This window comes from Amblyomma americanum, chromosome 2 (genome assembly GCF_052857255.1).
Source record: "Amblyomma americanum isolate KBUSLIRL-KWMA chromosome 2, ASM5285725v1, whole genome shotgun sequence".
Lineage (NCBI taxonomy): Eukaryota > Metazoa > Arthropoda > Arachnida > Ixodida > Ixodidae > Amblyomma > Amblyomma americanum.
In genome coordinates this window covers 108,979,860-108,984,222 of record NC_135498.1, presented here as the reverse complement: position 1 = coordinate 108,984,222, position 4,363 = coordinate 108,979,860, and positions in this window count along the sequence as shown.

Genomic DNA, 4,363 nt, shown 5'->3' with positions numbered 1-4,363 from the left:
TTGCAAGTTAAAACCGCACAGACATGTCCAAAATTCAGGACAAAAATTCTGAAAATTAGAAAATGGTAAGAAACCATTATGGAAATATTGAATGTAATCCTTCATTCTTAGGCAAATCTTTCTTTAACGTGCTTTCCCGCAGCGGGGGCTTAGTGGTTAAGGCACTCGGCTGCCGAGCCGAACAATGCGGATTTGATCCCGGCTGCGGCGGTCGCATTTCGATGGAAACGAAATGCGAGAGGCCCGCGTGCTGTGCCATGTCGGTGCAGGTTAATTAACACCAGGTGGTCGAAATTTTGCGGAATCCTCCACTACGGTGTCGCTCATAGCCTTAGTCGCTTTGGGACGATAAACCCTATAAACCATACCTTTAAAGTGTTTCCATCGATGACATCGAAAAGTCAAGACTGCCATGAAAAATTGATTCGGAACGCTTTTTACGATAGTAAAATCGTTAATAGCAAAAAAATACAAACCGCCGTTGGGTTATCTGCGGATATATTGATATTTATGGTGAAAGCTTACATTACTTGAAAAAGGTGCATTGATAAACGATATCTCGCTAACAGGTGCTTTTGTCTAGAATTGTTAGGTATGAGTACTCCTTCCCATAAATTTAAAAACTTTTCCTAGCCAAAATATTTTTCCTGATAAATTTGTTCAAAGCATTGTTCCGCAACAGTAATCTTACAATCACTTAATAGTGCACGCTGCTTAAACATTGCAAACTTAATTAATATATTTTCCAATATGATGCACGGCGTACATCAGATTGCAGGGGTTTTCCGGTGGCCGCAGCATGCTGGCGCCATTCGAAGCTCGACAGCACGGCATATGTATAAACCTCTCCTTGTACCCAAGCCGTGCGAGCGTGCGTGCATGGTGTAGGGATAGCGTGTCTGACTTGTAACCCACGGCACGCAGGTTATAAGTCTAATTCAGTTTCATTTGAAGACCGGTTTTTCAGTAACTGAAAAAAAATCACCCCTCGCCTTCGCCGCATTTTTGGCAGTAACCAACACTTTGTTGAAACTTGTCTATCGTCCTTTGTGCGCCTAAAGACAAGTCTTTACAAACTGTTTAGTTTTCTCACTTATTTCTTAATGCATTGAGAGAACTCACAAGAACAAATATCCCAGCACTAAATGTGAAGTTTAGATGCTGCAAAGAGATATGCAGAGCCTGATACGCGATGACGCGTATACGCATCAAACTTAATGGGAGAAAGGATTCCACGGAAGAATCACGTAGCGTGGAAAAAGAGCGTTCATCTTCACTAACACAGACTTGAAACTCATGCCACTGCGTCCTTACATTGGTTCCCGACTTTCTGCTCCCACTATGAAACGTCCTCAACGCGTGCACGCAGGCACGCATGTGTCGTAGTCGAGGCCATTCTTCGACGCCTAAAAAATAACACTTTTGTCTGTATGAGGTGTCACAACTTGTGCCACAAACGCAAGCCTGCACTGCCCGTGCGTTTGTCACTGTTCGCTCTAATTCTGTTCATTCATTCACAATGCTGAGAAGATAACTTTTTGGCAACATTTCAGGCCCGTTTTCATGGTCTTCAACCACCCCATTTCCCGAAAAAAAACAAAAAAAGAAAGAAACCTCTGCACTTGGCTTTATGGTGTTTTCAGAAAACTGATCTGCAGCAGTCTTTGGGCAATGTGGGAGAAGGGGAAAACAATTTCAATGTGATAGCTATAGAAATTGTTAACGTGGCATCAGGAAACAGGAGTTCAATTCCAAAATGCCTAGGAAAGCTTGGGTGATTCGTTGGCAGTTGCTGTGGCAGCTACTCTTGGCAAGAACCTTGAAGGTATTGGTGATCGCTACCAAAATACGGAAAGGGACGAACACACAAGACAAGCGCTTTCTAACAACTGTTTATTATCTGAAGGAGCATGCCTATATACACATATTAACGTCAAGTCATACACAGAAGAAGGAGGAGCACACGACGCTGACAAGAGCGATATGAAGGAAAAATATATAATAATAAAATATCAACACGTGCATTTACAACAGCCGAAGATTGCTATTCCTGAGGTAGTTTAATTCGGTTCTCCCTAGCATCACCGAAGGGGAGCTGATGCATTGGTTATCTGGAGCAATGTGCATAGCGAAAGCTTAGATAATTTCGCGTTCCCGTCTGTTTCTGGCCCGACCTATTACCTTGGTGTTGTTTAGCATCGGGGTGCATTTGCAGTGTGCGCAATGTGGTGCCAGGTTTCCTGATTTCGCTACTTGCTCGCATAATCTTTTGTGCTCTCTGAGCCTCTTGTTCTTGCATCTACCCGTTTGCCCTACGTATGTTCGTTGACAGCTAAGTGGAATGCTGTAAATGACGTTTTCTTCACACTCTCGATAGGTGATGTTGTCATAGCTCGGTTTTTTATTCTTATCGGACCCAGTAACTTCTCTTAGTAAGCATTCTGCAATGCCGCCAAGTAACTGCTCAGGATAGCCACAAGCCCTCAATCGGGAAACCTGTTCAACAATGCTGTGACTAATCGAGTGGGGGCATGATTTTTTTATAGCTAGTTTTAGGCAAGAAGTTGCTACAGCTCGTTTAATAATTTTAGAATGACCAGAATCAAATCGCAACAGTGGTTTTTCTGCCCTGGGCTTATAAGCCGAGCAAGTTTGGTTGTCGCTGCAAGTCACCAGCAGGTCTAGGAATCTAATCTGGCTGCCCTGTGGGGTTTCAGATGTGAACCCAAGGCCAGGAAAAACACTCTTCCATTCATGAAGAATACCTTCCATGTTTATGGAGTCCCAAGAGCCTAACCGACTCCATAAACGTGGAAGGTATTCTTAATGAATGGAAGAGTGTTTTTCCTGGCCTTGAGTTCACATCTGAAACCCCACAGGGCAGCCAGATTAGATTCCTAGACCTGCTGGTGACTTGCAGCGACAACCACACTTGCTGGACTTATAAGCCCAGGGCAGAAAAACCACTGTTGCGATTTGATTCTGGTCATTCTAAAATTGTTAAACGAGCTGTAGCAACTTCTTGCCTAAAACTAGCTATAAAAAAATCATGCCCCCACTCGATTAGTCACAGCATTGTTGAACAGGTTTCTCGATTGAGGGCTTGTGGCTATCCTGAGCAGTTACTTGGCGGCATTGCAGAATGCTTACTAAGGGAAGTTACTGGGACCGATAAGAATAAAAAACCGAGCTATGAAGGACGCCCCGTTGTGATGCCATACATTCACATCTCCCACAGAATAAGGAAGACAGCGAACAAGTACGGAGTTGAGGTGGTTTTTTCAGCTCCCAATAAGCTCATTGGAATATGCAAAAAGGTCAACGAGAATGAAGACCACAAAAAGAAACCTGGGTGCAACGTCAAACACGACATCACCTATCGAGAGTGTGAAGAAAACGTCATTTACAGCATTCCACTTAGCTGTCAACGAACATACGTAGGGCAAACGGGTAGATACCTGAACAAGAGGCTCAGAGAGCACGAAAGATTACGCGAGCAAGTAGCGAAATCAGGAAACCTGGCACCACATTGCGCACACTGCAAATGCACCCCGATGCTAAACAACACCAAGGTAATAGGTAGGGCCAGAAACAGACGGGAACGCGAAATTATCGAAGCTTTCGCTATGCACGTTGCTCCAGATAACCAATGCATCAGCTCCCCTTCGGTGATGCTAGGGAGAACCGAATTAAACTACCTCAGGAATAGCAATCTTCGGCTGTTGTAAAGGCACGTGTTGATATTTTATTATTATATATTTTTCCTTCATATCGCTCTTATCAGCGTCGTGTGCTCTTCCCTCTTCTGTGTATGACTTGACGTTAATATGTGTATATAGGCATGCTCCTTCAGATAATAAACAGTTGTTAGAATGCGCTTGTCTTGTGTGTTCGTCCCTTTCCGTATTTTGGTAGCGCTCACCAATACCTTCAAGGATGCATTTCCAACTAGCCCCAGTTGTAGCTCTTTTGTCTTGGAAGGAAGTGAAACAAGGTGGAATAACAAGTCCCACCATAAGAGTGCCTCTTGTGGACGTGCAAGTTTACGCAGTTTGAAACCAAATACCTTAGAGAAAGCAACTCAGATTATTGTCAGAGAAGAACAGTACGAGCCGGCATTAGCCTGGATTGTAGCGTGCAGGTCAATACCTGTTCGATATATTTCACTTTTATAATGATTTATGAAAAAGAGGACCGTCAGATGCCGTTGGGGTACAAAGGTAACACGTTGCTTTCTAGCCTCTTAAAAGTCGGCACTGCTTGGTATGTAACTATAAGTTAGTATTACACGTTTCTTAAATAAGGCGGTACTGGCTAAAGGTTGTACTTACTGCATTTTTCTCCTGCTGTGCTTAACATATCG